Here is a 23,426-nt window from a genome sequence, read left to right as displayed (position 1 = left end):
AGGATTGAGTAGGCGCATAAATAATTTATGCTTCATCCTGGCTTTAATAAGTAATTTTGTTTGTCGATGCCCGTGTTTGCGTACATACGTGCGACTGCAGACAGTTGTTTTCGTTGCATTGTCTGAAACGGGTGCATTCAGCGACTCTTTTGAAGGATGTTACCGAGTTGCCTGTGATAATTAGAGAGCTGTGACCTTCTCATTAGAGCCAGGAGGCTGCTCGTTCTCCCTCGCCCTCCCTTCCACTCTCACGCTGGCCTGCCACAGGACAATCAGTATATCAAAGCAAAAATATTTATAAAAGCTGAAATTACAAAAACACACAGCACAACCTTTGAATTACAGCCCCTAATATATGCAGAGTCCAATGAATCACTACGCTTAACCCCCAAAAAAAAAAATCCTTCTCATCCTGCTCGCTTGTAGCTTAAATTTTTCATTACAAATTTCCAGTGCTTCAAAGTATCATTTCAGAGCTAATCCGTTTCTTCTCCTCTGACAAAGACCCATTAAAAAAAAATAAACTGCTGCTTTGTTTTGACCTGCTACGCTCCCCGTTGTTTACATCTAAATGTCAGAAAATGTGGGATTAAATAGAGTGGCGCTCATTCACAGGGAAGAATAAGAGGGGAGAGGACAGCAGATTCATTTTAGATAACATTTTAGGGCTTAACTGATTGCCATTTAGTTGATTAATTGAACATTATTTAAACATACTGTACGTGTTGCCCATATACATTCTTATCCTTGCATGAGATTATTGCGGTTCATATTTTAATGGTGTCTTGAGTTAAAGCTCAATCACTTTTCCAAACTAACACTGTGATTATTGACATTGGAAAATGATTTCCAAAAAAAAAATGTTTTGATAATCAAATATTTCCCCCAACTCAATGAACATTGTTACATTACACAAGCTTAAAGGTTGTATAATAATGTCCAATATTGTGTGTGCGTGGTTTTTACACAGGCTGTGAAAATGTAAAAAATCTAACAATATATCAAACTCTTTATTCAGTGGATGTTGATGATGTGGCTGGTCGTAAACATCGCGCAACACATCCTGCCGTTGAATTCCGCGCTCCTCCACTGATTGACAGTTCATCGTGGCAACAGATAATCATAATTTTAGCTAAATAAATAACTTAAATGTCCGTGCTACCAATGCATGGCTGCCCTCTGCTGGAATCAAAATGAACACTTCTATCATTTATGTATTTATATATACATATCTATATGTATATATAAACGCAGAATGTACATTAATGTGATTATAATATAACTTTAGGGAAGCTTGCCTTTCAATGTACTTTCTTCTCTTTGTGGCAGATACATTACAATTCCAGTTGAAAAATGTCAACATAATCCTGATGCATGTTCTGTAAGCTCACTCTCATTGTATATAAGTGAGATGATTTGTAAAGAGACTTCAATGCCCCAAAATTCATCCCCATGACAAACCATCAGTGATGGAGTACCTTGATTAGAAGCCATTACTTAAATATTAATGAATTATACGTGGAATAATACACATTCCACGTTATGTGGGTAATTATAACTGTAATGACACGATAAAAAATAATTTTCCACCTTCATACATAATTCCTATCACATACATATGTTGATTGGAAATGGCATGAGGTCAAAATCATTTATTGACTCTAATCAGGGCATAACTGATTGTCATATGGAGAAGGTTTTTTCATTTTATTATTATTTTTCTGTTGTTTTGTACACTTGGATGTTGATGGTTGTGATCGCGTCGTCTTCATCCTCAAACCTGCAGCCGAGTGAAAGACAAATGCCAGAGCTGGTGTAAGACAAACTGCGTTTAGAGCGAGGATTCCGAGTTGCCGTGCCACCCAAACCAAGTCATTAAGCTCCTCGACACCTGCACACTTTCCTCCTACGTAAAGAGCTGTATAAATTAATCACACACAGCCTTATGCACTTTGATGCAATTTATAATGCACATTAATGAGGGCTGACAGCTGTAACTAAAAGGCAGAATGATCACTTACAATTCACATAAAAATCACAGTGCAATAACAAAAATCATTTGCATGACTCTTTTCCCTGTCATGCTCTATTTTCATCTTCAGCCGGCTTTGATTCCTGCTGTTTTATCAGAGGCCAAATCCATGTGAAAAGACTAAATGATCTGCAAATTGATGCAACACTCAGCCTGTGTATCACTCCAGAGTGTGAGCTCTAATTGTGCATTGTGTGAAGGTATGGCATTGGATGATAAAAAGGCTTTACTCCACACCTCATTTCAATCTCAATGTCTTATCAGTTGCCTTTGTTAAGTCTCTGCTTGTTGATGGGCTTTCATAAGTTACACAGTTAACACTTTATTGCTAATTACATTTTTCCACGTGTTTCCCTCCCCACACGAGAAACTTTTCTTTTGTTGTGCCGTATTCCCGTACAGAATCAAAGTGGAATTGCATTTACAATCAAACATTGTGTGCACATGAAAACATCACGAGGAAACCATTTGAACTGACCTTCAGAGGTGCTAATTAAATTTTGGGCGTGTGGCGATGGTATAACTGATTTCATTCTTCATTATGGCCTGTAATGACATTTCTCAGCTGTCAAAAGCATTGCAGGGGGTTTCGCTTGTGAGGTTTAGGATGAATTAACCATTATACCAACACAGAGACAGCATAACCACAAAGGAGGGGTAGGTGGGCGGGTGGGTGGAAGCGCAGAGTTGTGGATTCACTGACCGATGTTGAGCGTTTACTGCAAAAACACGTTTAGCAAAGCTTGCTAAAAATGGCTTGCCTTTTGCCGCGCAGTTAATTAGAACAGGACATAAATGACCTTCATGATAGCGGAGCAAACCCATATGTCTTTGCCCCAATAAAAGGCTTTAATGGGATCTTAACGATTTAATTAACATGTCGGTAAGCGCGTAGGCCGGCGTGGCTACAGTGGAGGAGCCGGAGTGACAGATATACAGTAACACTACAAGAAGACGCGATGAAACTCTGATTTACAGAACAAACCGACTGCTGTAAAAGTAATGGCATTTTAAGCACTGGTTCATTTGCACACAGATGGACTGGAGGATTCAAGACATGTGACATCACAATGTGACAATCATTTCACATAAATACATTGTTACATGAACTGAATGGACAATAACACTTTAATCAGTAAATAAAAGTGAAATGCTCAAAAACTACTACTATAAGTATTTAAAATTTAGTTTATACATAATGTCTTATTTAAAATATAAAAGTACACTGAAGTGTCAGAGCTTTTGTGTGTCATTTGTCATGTGAAACTGTTATATTTTATTATTACATGAACGAAAAAGAAGAAAATTGGCTCATCGACCCATATCTGACTAGAGCTGAAACGATTAACCGCGTACTAAATTAATCGTCAACTATTTTGAGAACCGATTAATCGGTTTGAAGCTTTTTTCATGATTAAAGCAAGATTTCTGATTGTTTCATAAATGTGAAATATTTTTGTTGTTTCTTTGCTCCATAAAACAAGACATTGGAGAACATCATTTCCGGTTTTCTGACTTTATATGGAACTAACAATTACTCGATTAATCGTGAAAATAATCGTTAGTTGCAGCTCTATATCTGACAAAATTGAAACTGTAATAGACACAAGAGATTAGTCCCATATTTTCATGTGTTCATCCTGCTTTATTTCACAATGGATGTGATCTGAGAACGGTGCAGGATTAGATTGGATGTAGGCTGAGGAGAGGAAAAGGTGACTGACACACTTAAATGGTTCTTTCCCTGGGGGATGGATGTTGATCTTGTCTTTTTTGTAGATTTCTCCCCTCTCCTCTTTATCCATCTGTCTGTTGGTCTGTGTATTTTGTGATTGTACAGAGGGGACCTGAACCCACAACGTCCAGTAAAATGTGGTCGGCCTCAGTTCTCTCTGACACACAGGAATTCAGTTAAAGTTCACCAGGCTCCTCCATTAGATCTCTTTGTAGCCAAGGAAAACAAACTACATCCGACTTGAGACCACATTGATTTAGATGGAAATTGTGCTGCGGGAGAGGGACATTCTTGCCGATCAACAACATTTGAAGTAGCCTCCACTGAAAACATGAACTCATGCTTTGTAGTTTGCATAATAATACATTTGCAAGAAGCTCCTACTGTGTGTTTATGTCCCTTCATGTAGTAAAAATACTCTAATATTTTCTAGTTTCTCAGTAGATTTGTTTTGCATTTCTTATCTTACACTGTTGTCGTGAAGTGTGGACAAGCTGTTAGATGGAGAAATATCCCTGCAAGATGCTGATCAGTTGGATTCATTCATTCATTCATTCATTGTCTACCACGTTACCACAGGGCTGCTGGTGCCAATCCCAGCCGACATAGCGCGTAATACGGGGTACACCCTGGACTGGTCGCCAGTGCATCACGCGTCCAACGTAGTAGCTGTGTCTCAGTCCACGGTCTGGATCCTCCCAAGTGTGCAGCCAACGGAGGAGGTTACTGTATCGGCTGCTCACTCAGGAGGAGAAAGAATTCATGCGTTGTGTAAAATGAGACGGTTTAACCCACAAAATTCACCGGGTCCCCTTCTTCTTCTTCTTCTATTCTAATAGAATCTGGCAGGCTGCACACTGAGAGGTTAAACGGCGCCCTCCACAGTTCAAAGTTCAGAATCAACGTTCTTCTGCCTCTCAAATTTAAATATAGCTGATGTAAAATTCATATACTGTATATAAAATACTATATATTTCATTTTCAGTTCTACTTTTGTATTGTACCAGTTTCATTAGTTTTATCCAGACTTTTACTAAACTAGCTACTATAGCTTCATAAACTAAAAAGGGTTATCGGAACAAGTACGGCGGATACAACTCGAGTCTCTTTATGAAGTTTTATTGTACACGTACACACAATAAACCTTCACACACTAGTTAACCTGTCTGCCACAGCTACACGAGTCTACCAACAGTTTTAATTAGTTAGGTGTTAGTTAGATAGTTAGGTTGTAAACCTGCAATGCAAACACAAAGGAAAAAAACTGAATTAACCAACAAAAGTATACGATTATTCATGTGTCATTCCTTCTTGTTTTGAGATACTAACTGCTAAGGCCAAACCTGGTGGTGCCTCAATGATATTTGACTGTTTTTGGTGAATTTATATACGCAATATAAGCACTTACCTAATGCACAGTTTCAGTGCATTGAATGAGTCGATTTTGGTCACTGCAGTTTGGAGAATACATACATTTCACAACAAGGCCCTTCATACTGTTGCACTTGCAACCCATCGTGCTTGGTGGCGTGGCGACGGTGGGAATCCATTGAGAATGGTGGTGGTTTCTGGGTCATGGGGACCTCGTGTCCTCCTTAATGCTCCTCCATATGAGGCCGACCAAGTGAACCACCAGTGTCTTTGTTAAATATTCATCCCCTGTCAATAATTAAATGCTCATTATTTGAACCTGAAGAGTGCTGTGATTCCAAATTTAATGTGCTTCTAATGCATGGGGTGATAAGGCATGCTTAATAGCGAGGCTGCATGATGAAAGGTCGACACCGTACAGTGGTGCCCATTCTTTTTCACTTGAACAGGTAGAAAGAATCCATGTTTTAAATGAAAAATTTAACACCGTTGTCCAGACTTTTTTTTTTTGAAGAAGAACATCAGAGGTTTTTGTATTCTATGACTGTACAGGAGTTTGAACAAATGTCAGAGAAAGGAAGCTTGTTATCGCAGGCCGTTTAAATTGAATCCTCTCTGAAAGTGAGTTACTCTTTTTTTCCTGTTCTGATCTGTTAGTGGAACTGCCACGGCACAATCAGCTCCCACACCGAAAATAATGACGCATGAGCCAATTTAGGTGATAAGATACGAGCGGGGCATGAATGCGCAAATACACAATAAATATGCAAACAAGACGATCTATTACCCAAGGGCAAGAGGCTCACATGATAATACAAGTATTGTCCTGCAGCTGTGTGGCACTCACATCAATTAACTCCGGGAGGAAGTCAGTGCATCAACAATCTTTTGCCTCTTTCTTAAAACTTCAACGCATTTCTAAATACATAATCATTTCCTGCTTTGATGTCAGGCATTTTTCATTGTTTGTTGTTATTATGATCTTCTCGATGAACAACTGAGGATTACCCAAGCGTTTTTTTTTTTTCTTTTTACCAATGGTTTGGTGTGTGCGTGTGTTCTCGTATGGCTCAAGGACCTGTCTGTGTTGTAAACACAGGGAGGGTAAACACACAGGCAGCTTGTATTCTCCATTGTTATTATCCTGTTTGTATAATTAGCCTTATAAATCGCTCACATCAAAGGCACTCTATCTTGAAATACTCCCATGTCTCTGTTCAAATGAAGGAGAATGGAGTTCATTCCGCTTCCCAATGAAACATGTCACGTTTCGACGAAGCATCAGGGTTTTAGTGGGTAAATGGAACCAAAAGTGCTTTTTTTTTGTCAAGCAAGTCTGCAAGCATCAGTTAGAGGATGACCTACATGAGTTCTTCTATGGCTCAGGTCAGCCAATTACTCATATGTGTGTATATATAGATCTGTATATACAGGATATATTGTCAATTTCTTTGGCTGATTTTCTTACATCTGACAAAATATGTTTAATTCTAACAAATGATGCACAAATTTGCTTAAATTAAAAAAAAAATTGTGTCCAAATTATATATTTAAAATTAAATGATTGTACTCTATATTAAATACATGAAAACCTTTTGGAAGAAGAAAATAAAGTGTTAAAAATGGTTGCATTACTTAAGTAACACCCAAATCCGTTGAGTTCATCCAAACTAAAGTAATTAAGTTGTTTTAATGTAACTGATTAGCTTTAATTTGAATTAACTTAATAATCTAGGTTTTACCAAATTACAGTCAACCATTTTTGTTTTTTTAAGGCTGATTAATTATCAGATAAATGGCTGGAGAAGATTCCAGAAATCTAATCTTACTAGCTCCTGTATGCACAAATAAAAAGTCATTATAATTTGAATGCTGTGTTTCCGGATCGTTCCCCCCAAGTCCATCAATTCCATCGCAGGAAGGACCCCCCCCCCCGTCATCTTCCAGCTCTTCCCACATCGTGCCGACATGGTGAATATTGCAGTACTTTCATATTCAGGTTAGAAAAAGTATCTACAGTGCATTTAATGACCTTAATAATGCGTAGTAAGTGTAAGGACAGGAAAGTGCAGGGGAGTACAGTATGTGCTGATTCTGCTGCACTCTGAGACGCTGGCGTGAACAATGATGGCTTGGCAGCTGGAAGTGAAGTGAGACAGAAAGTGTCAGTGGGGGTTTGCACAAATATGATTGACAGTACCAAAGCTGCCTCTGCCATCAATTTAATGGTAATTACTATTTAATGTATATTACTTAAAAGCATATGCAAAATTGAGATTTAGTCACAAAAAAACACGTTATATGTGGTATTTAAAGAATAATATGCATAATATATTGCTTGTTAATATTTATGGCAAAGAAGTTCAAGCATTTCTTGTCTTGAGCCAGTGCTCGGCTGAAAGCGTCGGCTCTCATGATCTTAATTAATAACTAAGAAAGTAAGAAGGGAAAGAGGCAGCAGCACAAATCTGGAAGCTTTTTACACAGAGGAGAAAAACCTGCCAAGGGGAATTTATCTCAGATTCAGATTCACTTATGTGTAAGAACAAGAGACTGGCGTCCTTCAGGGTATAATTCAACATGACACACTGCAAAAAAAAATAAAAAATATATCTCTATTCACTATAGATTTGAAAAGGAAATAAATGTGTTCAGTGATTGTGTGAAAGCAGATTTTTTTTTTTCCATTTAGGATTCTGTAAATTGGATTGTATTTAATGCACCGACACCAAGTGTGTTTCATGATCCCTTTTTCGGCAAGGTAAAACCACGCATAGTGAGAGGTGAAGAGATTGATGAAAGAAATGTTCTGATAGATAACGCCGTATGGCCGCCATTACATTGGTTTGTCAAACAAGACTAAATGAACATGTGCACCTTTCTCTTTCAGTTACGAATCAAAGTCTACTAATATGCAGATTTGTGACGTCTGTGACATCCCTGCCCTCTAACTTACATAATATGTGGAAAGACTGAGCCGAGAGCTGTTCATGACACACTACCTCACGCAAAGACGGCACAAAACAAAGGAGGCGTCAATGAACAACACATGGCATTGATTTGACGTGATTTTGGCGTGCTGGGGTGGGAGTGAAACAAAAAGAGGAGTCACGATACAGCAGATAGATAGACAATAGAATAAGCAACTTGGCTGAACTTGACTTTGTGACCTACTGAACTAACGCAATACTCAGTTGTCAGATCGCACAATTCCAACTGAACAGTGTTGCATCAGTGTTTGAATTGATTTCAAATCAAAATCAGAGCAAGCAACACAATTAGTGAATCATGAAAGGCTGCAATAAACCAGACGTTAACGCACATCTGAGCCGGGGTTTGTACTTTATTTCCAATGTAGCAGTCTGTTGTCTTCAGGTTCTCATCCTTGCAGTAGAATATTCATTTATTCATTTTTTTTATTTTTTATTTTTTTTATTTTGCACAGTTAAAAGAAAAAATTACAACGTACAGTGCAGGAAGAGGCAGAAAGCCTAGTGGGCTTATTTGAAGCCTCTACCTAAATAATGTTAAACATTTGGCAATATTTAAAAGAAACAAAAAAAATCATCCAACTATATAAAAGAGATACCACTTTATCCTCCACATCAGGCGATAGGTGGGGTCACATCCTGGACAGGTCACCAGTCACAATCACAGGGCCAACACACACACACACACAACCATTCACTCTCACATTTACACCTCAGTTTACAACGTCCAATTAACGTATTCATGTTTCTGGACTGTGGTAGAAAAAAGGGGTAAAATATTTGTTAGATGACTTTGTGTGACCATTTGGTCCAAAATAGTCATATGACATATGCACTATTGTAACACAATAATTTGTAGGAAACGGCATGATATGTGTAAGATTTAGATGTTGCACAGTTTCTGTCTCTACTTCAGAATCATTAACCCCTTAGTCTGGGTTCATCTTCTTTACCTGGTCAGTCTGAAGTGATTGAAGAAGTGTCAGGCATGACACCTGGTGTGGTCTTCTGCTGCTGTTTAGAGATGATCTTCATACTTTTGTTGCTGTGGTTCCTTGAGTTACTGTTTCTTTCTATCATTTCAAACCACTCTGGCCATGTTCCTCTGACCTCTGGCATCAACAAGTCGTTTTTGCTCAACAGCCTTTCTTTCTTATTCTGATGCTTGTTTTTGGACTTCAGCAAGGTCCTATTGACCACGTTGCAGTTGAACATGTGTACCTAATAAACTGGTATATGTCTTTCTACAAATAGAAACAATGCAGTTGCTCCTCAAATAAAAACATAGTGCTATTAAAATGGTAAACTCCAGTGAGTGGATGTGCTGGCAGCTCTCTGCTTATTATCTCTTTGTTCTATTACTGTCAAGATCAGGATGCAGCCGGAGAGCGTGATTGACACTTAGATGAGGCTTTGACAGTCTGTCATCACTCACACTCAAACCCTGTGTTAATATAATTAAATTATAAATGAGCGCATGAATATTAAATCAGTATGGGAGAGTTATTAGGGAATTCAGTGTTACTTTTCCAGCATCAACAATTCTGCCATTTTAATCAGCAGCGCGGGTTCAGTTTGATTCGCGGCTCAAACACAATGCGAGGGAATTCCGGCACAACATGAGTCAGTTTCTACGTCATCATTCTGCCCCTTCAAAGGTAGAGGTCACTGTGACACACACACACACACACACACGAGGACTAAAGAAAACAAAAACAGTTTCGGAGAGAGGACAAGGACTAAAGTTGTAAGAAAAACCCCCCACAAATCTGCTTTGCTTATTTTGTGTAAACCCCCCGAGGGAGAGAGAGAGACCATGAACTGACAGGCTCTATGTAATTCTTGACAGAGGAAAACTTTGTATACAGACAGTCTCAGCAACATGTTATTAAAAAGATGAGCATGGCCATGGAAAATAAATAAATAAAGAAAAAAATACTGATTAAATTTTAAGCAGCCGGCGGGCCGATAGTTTGCCTGAGGCGTATTTGTCAGTTTCAAAGGGTGTTTTTATTAATTTTGTATTTTGCATTTTGTTAGTGGAAAGAGCTTACTCCACCGGGAGCGCCACAAGCTATAGCCAGCAGAGCCTATAGCAGGGCAAAGAGAGATGCAGAGCATGCCAAGCAGATCCTAGACACTTAGAGAATGAAATCAGGTCTCGATCACCCACATAACCCATAAAGACCCCCGAGCCTACACACACAATGCACACTCTCACCTATGTTCTATGTAAATAATACAAAGCAAACTTCTGTCATCGGCTATTAGCGTTAGTTTGTTTTTATCTCTATCCTATTGTAAATATTCAGCCGCACACTGCTGCAGCAATACTGTTTTATAAACGGTAAATCTGAGGATGCTGACTTTCTGCTCAGGACTTTAATTCTTTAACCTCACCTTCCGGTGTCTTTGTGTGTCCCCTCGCGAGTCAAGGCTCACGGAAGTCTGTTAATTGTTAATTATTAATTAATTTTCATCATCACGGATCGGGTTCCCTGTCTCAATTAAACACCTTAAATGAATAAAACTCATCACACTGAATTTCTTAGTGTTGAGCAGGGATTTTTTTCAGGTGCCGTCACCTGGTTCACTGACTGTCTTTCTGCTCGGCTGTTTGCTTTGTTTGTGTGTTTGTGTGAGGCAGACTCACACTAGAGGATTTTCAGTACTGACTTGATTTTAAAAACGTGGGGGAGACCACTGACCCAACGTACCCATTGTAACCCATTTTTCAATGTTTTAATCCTGAGAAAGCACAGACTTGATGATCCAGTCAAGACCACACATTTGGTGTTTAGTCAGACGATTTCAGGGATTTGGGATCTCACAGAAACGCGCGCGATTTTACGACTTCAGAATATAAACAGACATGGACGCAGCCTGTTAATAGCTGTTGGAAGATGGAATACACTTGGCTTGTACAAGTTACTGTTGTCAACGACTCGCTCTCATTGATTATTGTTAGGTTCTGCTTGAGTCTTGTCCTCAGTCACTTATGGGAAAATCACAATATGCAATATTTTTTTAAACATACCATGCATTACAACAGAGAGAGGATTCAAGGCCTTTTGTGTTCCTTTTATGTCAGTGAAGCAGGGACCCACGTCACATTCTTGCTCAGGCCAGGTCAGTATTTACACTTCCTGACTCTGCTCTGTACTGCTTGGTAGAGAAGCAGCGTAAGTCAGTCATCTGGAAAGGACAGATAAAGTAGACATAATACAACACGGTAGACAATATTCAGCACATTTTTCTTTTTTAAACAAGGCTAAGGAGCTGTGAAATGTTTACATTTTGACATAATGGACTAAACATTTGGAGGTAGGATGAATCGACGTTTTGTCAAAAATGTCAGTATAATCAATAGAGCTGTGCAGACGATTCAATGTATATCAATGAAGTGTATATGTATTGTTTCATGTGTTGAAATCCACATTTTTTATTAATGAATTGTTGTATTATTATGTGGGACGTGTCATCTTGTGGTCTTAACTGAGGTTGTATCCCCGTTGTGTGGGACCGTACCCTTTACCACAGGAAAGCCATAAATCCATGTACAGTGCCGACATATAAAGCATATCGGAAAAGAACTTTGAAAAATGTTTAGAAAATGTCCGAAAAAAAGTGTTGTGTTAGGTAAATAATGTGGAACGCGTGCTGTACCTGCTGAATAAGGAAAATCTCTCTATAAGAGAAACCTGGACTCTCTCAAAATGCAGGCAGACGGCATCGAGCAGCATTGAACACTGAGCAGCAAAGGCTGGCCTCGGGCTATAATTTGTTGAAGTTTCACCTGCTGCAGGACTGACGCAAGTGTGAAGACAAAGCTTAGCCAGTCCGTCTGTTTCTGTGTGTGTGTGTGTGTGTGTGTGGGGTTCACACGTATACCCTGCACTTGGCAGTTTTATTTGAAATTGCTAGCAGTTGGGTCAGGTAAGCCTCCCAAATGCACCAGCAGCTTTAATCATCTTAAAAAAGAAATAGCCGTTGAGGCGTTTGATGACGATTAGGAATGTGTGTTGCATCTTCAAAAATCATCTTTCATTCCCAAATACTCATAAAGCATTTGTGTCAGATCAGTCAGCCCGAGCAGCTTGAAGTAGATGCTACTTTGTTGTGTAAAGGTGAAGGAGTTAATTAGGTGATGAGGAGGTGACTGATGCTATGTATATACAGCACACGTGACAGGGAGAGAAGCCAAGTGGGCTGCTAATCATGCCCTCCACCCTCGTACGCGCGCATTCATCTCCAACCGTACGCGTTTGAAGTCATGGCTGTCAGGAGCTCTGTGACATGCACTCACTTTTATTGGATTTCATGGAGAAAGTAAGCTTTGTTTATTATAGTTGATCTTGAATACATCTCACATAAAACACTAAATTACATTTAAGTGAGGTGTTCAAAGAGCCTCATTTTAAATTGGATGATACAGGCTTCTTTACTGTCCCTCTACATTGTATCAAGGAGTCTGTCATTTAAGGCTGTGCATGTTACAGTGAACACAAGGGTGATAAGGTATCACACTTGATGAATTATTCGATGAATTGATGACTATATTGATCCATCTTCAATAATTAAAACAAGTTCTCTGATTTGTCAGCGTCTTATTTGCGCCATGTGACAAAGAAATCATTAAAACGAAATATTTTTGTTTTACAGACAAAAGAACATCATCATTTTCCAGGTTTGGTAAACAGTGATCGACATATACAGACCAAACAGTTCTCGTTCAATCGAGAAATTAGATGGATTATGATTATAAAAAATCTAATAACATATTTGTTGACACAAAATTATTTTCTATATTTTCTGTATTTCTGAACATGAGAAAAACTTTCTTCTAAGACAAAAAACATGTTGAATTAAGTTGACATTTTTATTCCCTTCTTTTAAACTAATTCCCACTTTTTTATTGAACATACTCAGCACAGCTCAGTTTTTGCTGTAGAACAATGACTGTTGAGAAATGTTTTTCTCCACAGTGTCTAAGTCTCTACAGGAATTAAAAAAAGATTTCTCCACATGATCAAATTTTAACTTTTCTCTTCAGGAAATACTGATGTTTTTGCTGCAGTAGTTTTTCTCTGGGACTGGCAAACAGCGCCAGCCTTTACTCCCTAATGTGCCGTGCGTGCCTTTGGCAGCACAGGTGCAGGTTCACCGCCTTTCCTCACTTGAGCTTGGTTTTTAAGTGTTATAAAAACCTGTTGTTATGGAGATGCTCTGAACCAGTTCACGGTTCATAAATCGTCCAGTGTCAGAATCCCTCAGATTGTTGCACTTGGCCAAAGTTCCTGATTCCAACACATCAACTGTAACAGCTGTGAATCCCAGGTGTCATTGTAATGACATAAATGGTGTTACTCACTTCACCTGTCAGAGGTTTTGACACTGTGCCTGGTCGGTGCACGTCAACTCTAATATTCAGTGTATCGCAGAGACTCCAGAGAAGCTTAATCCCTCATTGTCTGCCATTAAAAGCAAGTGTTAACAGTTTGCACTGATTTATATCGTAATAGCTACTGATTGCTTGCAGAAGTGAGTTAATTGATCACAGCCAGTGATCCAAATCCAAATCATAGCAAGCAATTAGGATCAAACCTCAAAAACCATTATGAATTAATGAAGAAGGTAATAATGAATTATTAATGACAAAGAAATTACAGACCTGACACATTGTGTGTTGTTGATAGATGGATGTGCAGGAGGAGAAATGAATGGAGTTCAACCGTAAGTGATAATTACCTCCTTATAATTCTCTTCCTTAAAAACGGATGGGTTTTCTTTTCTTTGCGCGGTGGCTGTCGTCGTCTGCGTCTCTTTCCGAGGCCAAGCGGGAAATGAGATGTTTGATTAGCAACTAGGGGGCGAATCTGCAGTTTGAATGGAAGTCTATGGGACAATTGGTGTAATCCTCACTTTATTCATAATGCCAGTTTATCAATCACTATTTTTAGCTCTTCGTCAAAATAACATGTCTGTTTTGTAAAATGATAAAAGTGTAACTGTTATGGAAGTTATGGAACTGTTTGAAAGTTTTACAAAGAAAGATCATTAAAAAAGAAATATCAATTTAATTACATTTACATTTGAGTCCCCATAGACACTGCGACAGCAGATATTTTAAACATGTTTTAGTAGGAAAAAGCACAGGTGTTTAGTGTATAATGGCATTGTTCAGTTCAAATGACAAAGCTAAATTTGATTATTTACACCTGTGCTTTTCCTTCTGTGACCTGCAAAAATGTCTGAATGGCATGAAAAAATTGGCTCTGTTGGATAATAATTGCTGAAAATGTGGAAAAAAGTCTTGAAGTATGAAGTAGTGATCTGTGGAGTTATATAGTTAAAAATATATTTTTAAATAATTTTTTACTAGGCTAAGCCCCGCCCCCCTTAGTGCCCCTGGACCATAGACCATATACAAGAGTCATTGCATTAGCCGATTAATTAAACGTGAAGGTCCCCCAATTAGGGGATCCAGAGAAGCACTTATAAGACTATATAAACATATTTTATTTTTTATTTCATTTCATTATGAGTGTGCAGTTTTTGAGCAGAGACGTGAAAAATAGGCTTAGGTTGTTTGTTAAAGTCACCTTTTGTTTTTCACATTTGTTCACACAAATCTACAATGAATTTGAATCCTGAAATCAACATTATAAGGTTACTGCGATAAGAAGGAACTGCAGTTTTATATTTGCATACATTTTCTACCAATAAAGCTGTTTTTTAACGTCATAGCACACAGCCTTGTCCGTGCTGTAAGTAAACTGTTGTGGGAGAAAATACCACACTGACCTTCTATTTAATGTTGTCTTGTTCCTGTTGGATCCCCTGGTGGAAATGAGGTGGATCTTGAGCAATGTAATACAGAAGTACAAGACCTTGTTTCTCTGCTGTGTCTCCCAAAGCCCTTTTTACTGTCTCGCCAGTTCCCTGGCCACCTCTTGTTCTCAGAAATAAAAATAATCCACAGACGGAGTGCAGAGTGCAGCAGTTACACCATAACAGCATTACGAGGAGCCTGACGGCAGCAGCAATGTTGTCTGAAGTGTTAACACTTAACTGAGCAATGTGTTTGACATCATAATGTCTCCTTCACTTGTTTAGACAACAATGAGCCAAAGAGAGAACTAACACAACAACCTCTTGCTGCTGAGTTTATATCATCCATTTTTTCCCCCTTTCCCACTATGCATTAAATTCATAAATGATTTTTGAACTCCTAATTGAACTGGTTTTATTTATTTATTCCCAGCTAAGGCTTATTTAAATGCAGTTGTAAATGTCTTGTTTCCCCCTCTTGTCTCTGCTTTGGTGAATGGGGGAATTCTTTACTTAATTCCATTAACTGCATTGCTGCTCAATCTTTGGCGCCCTGAGCATCACTGCTGTGGCTTGGCTGTCTTTTAGCAGTTCTGCTTCAGTGCTCTTGGATAGAACATGACAGTTACATTAATGTATCCATGTAAATTGCTGTCTTCATGTAGGAAACAAGTAAATGGAAAAAAAGAAAGAAGCAAACATGGAACATTCATTGCCCTCGCGACAGTGGGAATTACAACAACATTAATTGTGCGGACCCCAAACGGCTGAGTCTATTACAGTGTACGGCAGTTTTATTGAGAATCCAACCAGGATGTTGGATGACGAGAACAAAAAAGGATAGAAAACACTAATAAGGTGGTTTTATTGTGGTATTATGTTCAGGAAGCATATCACATTGCATTAGAGGTATATTTACCACTAGTGGTGCTGTAGAGTAGTCGTTTGATTAATATTGTTTTTTATAATATTTTATTTGAAGGAAGAACCCTCACCCTTTATTTTTCACACTTAAAGTATCCCACTTATGTTGTCGTGTGTTTTGCAGAATGTCACAGCTCATCAGAATTACAATTGGAAGTACAATTTCTTTTATTTGCGCACACACAGCAATCACTGGCAGTCAATTTTACTTATGCATTTCGGGAACACACAAACCTGGGCTCATATCTTCACCCAGGGATTGCACTTGGGGTTGAGTACCAATCCAAGGATTTTAACCTTACAAACCTTACATTTAAATTTTGATTTCCAAGGGAAAGACAATGTTAATGAGTGATGATATTGATTCATTAACTTTTAACATCATTTAACAGATTTAGAATTTATTAGTTGAATGACAATGTCCCCTTTTTTTGATTTAGTGAGGATAAAGTGGTTGAAAGTGGATGGATAATTTCGTCTACTAGGAGTTTATGCCAGCAGAGGGCGCATATCAACCCTAGCACTAGTGTAAGAAACAAAAATGCTACATAAGGCAGCCTCTAAGCTGCACAGGCTCATAGCACCGTGACCCGGGCAGAGGACAGTGCTGCTGCAGGATTGGTGCTGGTCCTTATGAACCAGTAGTTTTCAAATATATCTAACAGCTGAAACACAAGTAAAACATTTCCTCAGTGACAACAAGTGTTTATCTGTGTATTCCAGTGACATTGGTGTTTCTCTGTAGCCTGACGTTAACAATGGGGCAACACAAGTGGCTTTTTCAAGCACAGGTCTCATTGTTTTGTTAGGCTCAATTAACCTTTAATGCGTTTCTGTCACTTATTAACAATTGTCCGACTTGTTGAATAATTGAATCAACTATCAGTCGAGGAAAATGCACAACATTTGCAGCCCTGCCAGGGACAGTATAGCTGTAGCTGAAGTGGCTCGTAGAGCAACAGAAAAATGTCTGGAAACACGTTACCTTCAGTTGTTTGTTCTTCTTTAAACAAACATATACCATCACTGCGATTCTCCCATCAGCAGCAGCAGCAGCAGCTTGTTGACAAAAATGTTTCAGCAGTGCTCATCATATAAAATTCATCCAAATTTAGATCACTGCTTGCGATTGGCCAATCCCAACTCGGGATAAATGGTGGTAAGTCTGAGTGAGTGGCTGATTTCGTTTTCCATTTTCAGGAATAAATAAACATGAATGTGCTGATTTGGTTTGGTTTCCAGTTTACTAACTGGCAGTAAAGGACACCCAGCTATTTTCACCAGTGGACAACCACCCCATAATATACCTTAAGAAGAGAACAGAATTTTTTTGTTAACTCTCTATGTGGCTGGATTAAATATATGGACAGGAGAAAAGAACTTGCAGTAATGTGTGTGAGCTTAAAAATCCAGTTCACCTCTAAAGAGTGCAGTGTGTAGTCAGTACCACAGAAAAGGCTGAGTGGGGAAGATTCTGGTCTCCATTACTACCACCACCACATCAGATGTTTATGTTACGATATAAATTTCCTTTGACCTACTTAGGGGGAACACATATTAAATTAACCCAGTCTACGCAACGTCTTACTCATGGTGTGCGTTGATTGCAAAGAGGACATTATTTATCCATACCTCCACTGGCCAAGTCAAAATTATAGATACACATAAAAGAGGCATTATAGAAAAAGTAATCACTGCCTTTGGTTCACTTTAATTGTAACAGCTTAAAATACCACTCTGATGTGTCTTAACGTTTTTGAGCACTGCCAACAGCTGTGTGAATGTGCTATGTATATATATATATATATATATGTGTGTGTGTGTGTGTGTATGTATATATATATATATATATATATATATGTATATATGTGTGTGTGTATATGTATGTAGGTTTAGTTAAATGTTTAAATGTCTTGAGTTATTCTCAAGTTGCCCTCCATCTTCTATAGCCTTATCCTCCACATGAGCGTCGTGAGGGGAGCTGTGCCAATCTCAGCTGACATGGGGCAATAGGCGGGGCCACACCCTGGACAGCTCACCAGTCCATCACATCCATTTATGTATTTAGACTGTGGGAGGAACCCATGCACACACAGGGAGAACATGCAAACTCCATGCAGAAAGTGACTGGATCGCAAACGCGGGTCTTCTTGCTGCAAAGGCAAGAGTTAGAAGTTGCCAATTTCCCTCAAAATGTGTCATCATTTCTCACAGCACTAGTTCAGTGCACACTGACTAGTCAAAGCTATTTTCCTTCTTGGTCTGATGGTATTTAGTTTAATATTAGCCGGTGCAGCTGCAGTCGACAGCAGTTAACTTAAAAACAAACACATTACGTAGCACTGTCTCCTTCAGTTCAGATAAATGTCTGATTTGTGAAATGCGACTCAGGAAATGTGTCAATTTTGGTTTAAGGAGGAAAAGAAACTTGCAATAAATCAGAATTGCAATACACATCCAAGCATGAAAGGAAATGGTGAAAAAAGCCCAAATGTCTGCCATTGTTGGTGCAATTTTTTCCAACAACAAGAAAAAAAACTTCATCATCAAAGGGTGGAACAACCTTGTCTGAGTGCTTTGTTTGTGCTGTGTGGTGTTTGAGCTGAGGGTGCATCTAAAGTCTGAGTGTCTCTGGTTTACCTCTGTTTTACAGGCAGGTTTCCAGACGTCTCTGCGGCCTCACACTGAACCGCTCTCCCCCTCAGTCTGGATGGGTGAGTGCACTGTCTTTGATATCGTATTGTATGAAGAGGAGACGCCGTTGCTGTTTGAGTCTGAACATTGCATCTTCCGTATTATCTGTTGAAGTTCCAGACGTTTGTGTTCCACTGCGTTAACATTAAGGTCACTGATCCTTTTCACAGCAAGGCTCTGAGTCTGAAATATAACAGTTTTAGGATGTTGAATGGAGGCTGCCGACAAGAAAGAGAGATATTTCTATTATTATGAAACTGCCGCAGCTTTCCTAAAGGGACCTTAACAATATTCATTTTATGCCGCCGTGCTATCCATCATGATAATGAATGGCACTAACTTATCCTGGGACATAAATCTGGCAAGCTCCAACAGCACTGTGACACAGCATTTAATTACAACGCATGTCTAATTGAAAGACCCCCGGAAAATAGTGGGATGTCTCTCTGGCTGTAGCAGGGTTAAAAAAAACAGACTTAATTAATTATGAGGCACCTCCCTCCCTGTTTATTCTGAGTCGCGGGCGTCGCTGCCTCAGTGAGCTGATGACATTTTCAGCCTCCCTTTCATCCTTCAGAGAAATGAATGGCGTGGCAGCAGCGTTATCAAATGAGCTGTAGAGCCAGCCAGTGAATATGTCATAGAGTGTGACTGCTCCCTGAGTGAATTGTGATTTATCTGTATGGCTCCCTCGTCATGTTAACTGACTTGCTACCCCGCCGCCAACCACACCCCCCCACACCCCCACCCTGTAGTTGACAGGCTCAGTAGATCATTTGTGGGATCTCTAGGTGAAGCGCAGGCTAATGTAGCTTGCCCCCCCACCGACAGCCTCCCCCCCTGGGTTTGACCTCAGATGCCCCCTCACTAAACAATAGTATTTAAATGCAGGGATAATATTTGCGACCACCTCTAAAACTCACGGCATTTGAAATATCGACAACAGATTGACAGGGAAACGGTGGTTAGCAAACTAAATGAACAAAACAATGACTTGCAGCCACAAAATTGTGATTTTCTCTCCTCTGGACAGACGTTTGCAGACCCAGGATGTAAAACAAAGTGTTCTAAAAGAAGCTTTGTTCCAGCAGCCGTTTCATCCCATTTATTATTTATTTGAGTCATATTTTAAATTTTAGTTTTTACCGTGAAAATGTATAGAAATAAGAACAAATATCCACAGCGCCTTCTTTACGTCTCGTTCTCCAGTATCGGCGTGGCTTCACACAGATACAGTAAATGGCAAACTTTAGGTGCAACGTGTCCTTCTCAAGTGATGCATGAAAAATTAAAATGTATAACATTAAACTATTTATATATGGAAGTTTAAATGTAAAAATGTTTCCTTTTTGCGGTAGAGAAAACACTGAGATGAGCAACAAAAGTCTTAAAACTACGTCTTTTTTAAGTCCTGTTTAATGATGTTGTTTTTTTTTAAATAATGCCAAGACTAAGTAAGGAGTATTTGCTAGATGAACTGTAAGAATATTTTGAAGAATACTAAATTATTGATATTTGTAGCCCCGCACTTGACATCACCTCGTCAAGCTTTTGTCAAAAGTGCGACTTTCAAAACTCCCAGAAACTTTTGCGGAAGTTGCAGCCGTGACAGCTCGGAGCTGTTGACAAGGCTCTTTCTGATCCTCTTGTACAAAAAAAAAGAGATGCTCTTTAAAGTTGTTTATATGTGAAACAAGTAATTTATTCATCAGCCTTCCAGTGCCTTCTGTTTGGCGGAGACAGCGCTTACATGTATGTGGAGCAAAGGGTTGTGGGTTGTGGGGTGACAGAGGGAGGGACGAGCAAAGGGACGATTGGAAACTGTCTCGGTGAGAAAGGTGACGCGGCTTCCTAAGTAATCCTTTTACCGACTCCCGTACGTTTGTCATCCACACTCGAGCTCAGGCCATGCCCCACCTGAACTTGATTAGTAAACGCCTGAATGTGAAGTACAGTGTTGAAAGGCTGCCAGCAGACACTCAGCACCAAATCAAAAGCTTCACTGAAGAATCAAAAGAGTCTTTCTCTGCATAAACATGAGAGCAATGGAGGTGGTGGGCTGCGCTGGATGTGAGCCCGTTCTGACATCCTCCAGTGGTTCCTACACAGTCACCGTGTTGTCGTTTCTTTCCTTCCACCTCCACTGTCAAATTCAAACGTCCTTTTATGCCGCGTAAAAATGATTAACGCATACTTTATCCTGTGGGACGTATTGTTGTAGCGTTACTCGCAGTTTCAAGTGAGACTTTACAATGACGGAACATGACGTCCCTTAGGTCTGTCAGTGTGCGAACATTGTCCAGAGTTGAATTCACTATAAATAACAAGTCTGCCTATGGCAAGACAAGTACAAGCTGAAAAAGCTGGAAAGCTGAACGCGAAGTACTTGTTTACTCAGTTTAATATTCACTGTGCAAACGTGATGGAGCTTCATCATATGATTTACCATCAAAAATAGAATTATCAATAATAATAAAGTATACACCCTGGGTGAGATATGCTGCGCAGCATGTTTCCTCAATTGCAGCCTTTGCAATTTGCTAATTGCATTGTTTCAAAAGCATTAATTGTTCGCTCTCTGTGAGCTTAGCTCCACAGCGAAGTATGAACTTATAACAGATTGAATGACTTACTTAAGATAAATCAATATTGTCTCCTATTATTTCAACGTCTGCTGCCCTGTTTGAAAACTACATACATGTTTGATCCAGGCGACAATATCGCAGTGACGTCGTTGCATCACTTAAGTGTCTTTTAGTTGCAAGATAACAGCCGTCGCTGTCTCTACACTCGTGTGCCAGTAGACCTTGATTTTCCTTCAGATGTGTCGGATGAAAAGAAAGAGATGAGCAGAGAGCGTACAGCGCGGGGGTCCACAGGAAAATGACCAGCGTGCGAGAGCGCGGCGGTCCCCCGCGCTGCTGTGTTCACAACAGCGAACAGACGTTCACATTAGCTCCATCTCTGTCAGCGCTGTGTCATGCAAAGAGACAGGTCATTTACATTTTTGATAAAGTGATCCTGCATTTTTTATTTGTCTCTGAAATTAAAGACTTCTTTAATCATTGTGGATGGGAGGGGACTTAGCCGACGTACTCATGTGTTTCTGATTGCATTAGAACTGATGTGGCATGGCATGATGGATATTTAATAGTTGCGCTGTCCCTCTGTATCATGTCAGGCGTCTGACACACACAGATGCTCCGGAGCGCTCCAGTCCATACAGAATTGCTTTGATTATTAGGCCTATAATCTCGGCTTTGACGTGAGAGGAGGGGTGAGTAGAGAGGAGGAGAGAGGAGGAGTTAAAGGAGAAGAAAAAAAAAAAAAAGTAAAGACGAGCAAAACAAGGCCATACAGGAAGTCAAAGGTTGTTGTCAGAGGTCTGAAATGAGTTTATCAGATATATGTGCATGGTAATGTGGTATCAAACTGACATGTCATGTCTGGTTTGTCTGCAGTGCTTTCTTCTCCACATGCCTCAGAGTGGGGTCTAATTGCTGTGTAGAACTACAGAGTCTGCGAAGAGCCCACGGCAGCCCTGTAGTGCCCCAGGCAGTGTGCGGATCAGACCTCTGCCTCCGCTGTGCTAAACTGTCATCCTCCGCAGCTATGTGTTTTTTTTTTTTTTATATTGCAGCATAAAACTGATTTTACTTGATTAAAAAGATCAAATGCTGGCCCTGCCAATACGAGTAACTCAAAAGAAACACCACATTTGCGTCACCAGTACCACGCTAACATTCATCAGCTAACAGGCGCTGGCAAGTCGATCCCTGATAATACAGAGGCATAATGAAGGAACATAAAATGGCCATACAAATTTTCCTAGAATACTTTTTATGGAAATAAAGAGGACAGATGAGAGCAGAGGCCAGAGAGTGATTATGTGAGGGAGAACAGCCACTCTTATGTTGGCACCTCCAGCATGCGAGCCATCTGCATAGAGGGCCTGGAAATGAGGATGACAATGCTAATCACTGCCATGGAGGCCTGACTGGTGTGGATGAATGGCCATCCCAGCCGCTAAACACACTCAGTAGCGCTCATCACACAATGTTTTTGTCTCGGCATGCCAGGTCCGCAAGCCTGCACCAGCCCCGCCCCTTTCCTGTGCACACTCCATCACTCAGTGGAGACATGTGTATGGCTTCCTGTCAATTCAGGAAGTCTTGGTTCATGTCCCAACCACATTAATGGACGAGGCAGAGGATACTTAGTAATTTCCTGTTTCCCCATTGAAGCAATTGTTTTTGGCTATTCTCATTCATCACTTTCCCCAAAACCCACCCTCCAAAAATGTGATCATTATCTGTGTCTTGTTTCTGGTATTAGGTGTTTTTTTTTCCCCCTCCTCCTCATGAGTTTTCCTATCCTGGAAATACAATACTTGCATCTTTTCGGTGTTTTCTCTGGTCAGTGAACGGGGGTGGGGGTTGTTGTGAACGTGTGTTTTGTAACATTTGTCACAAATGGCGGCTGTGATGTTCTGCAGCCTCGGGTCAAATCAAATAGTCAACGCAAGTGAAATTGTCCTGAGGATAAGATCAATCCAATGTGTGTGTGTTTTCACGAGCGATGAATTAAAAGGCTAAATCACATACAGTAATGCAGGCTCTCGTTTAGAAAGAGTTGTCTCTTTAAATCCTTTATTTCGTGGCAAATAAAAGCGATAAATTGGTTGGGACACTGTAACGTGAATTAATAAGACTTAACTGAGACGTTTGGGGCGTTCGGCTGAGAATGGAAGTCGCACAGTCTCAACTTTTTAGCGTGATGGTTTCCAGCTGTAGTGCGGTACATTGTCATCTTGCTTTTGCGGGTGTCCCCATAAGTGACTGTGATGAGG

General features: G+C 39.8%; 1 long non-coding RNA gene across 1 annotated transcript in view; it reads left to right on the top strand.

Moving 5' to 3' along the window:
- Positions 1–23,426, top strand: part of LOC122772018 — a 129,343-nt gene that overhangs the window by 26,045 nt on the left and 79,872 nt on the right. Inside the window, exon 2 of the long non-coding RNA XR_006360726.1 lies at positions 18,537–18,597. This is a non-coding gene — a long non-coding RNA (uncharacterized LOC122772018). The remainder of the gene's footprint in view (positions 1–18,536; positions 18,598–23,426) is intronic.

This window comes from Solea senegalensis, linkage group LG7 (assembly GCF_019176455.1).
Source record: "Solea senegalensis isolate Sse05_10M linkage group LG7, IFAPA_SoseM_1, whole genome shotgun sequence".
In the NCBI taxonomy this organism is placed as follows: domain Eukaryota; kingdom Metazoa; phylum Chordata; class Actinopteri; order Pleuronectiformes; family Soleidae; genus Solea; species Solea senegalensis.
The sequence above is the reverse complement of the archived record's forward strand: the minus strand, read 5'-3'. Positions and strand labels throughout refer to the sequence as shown.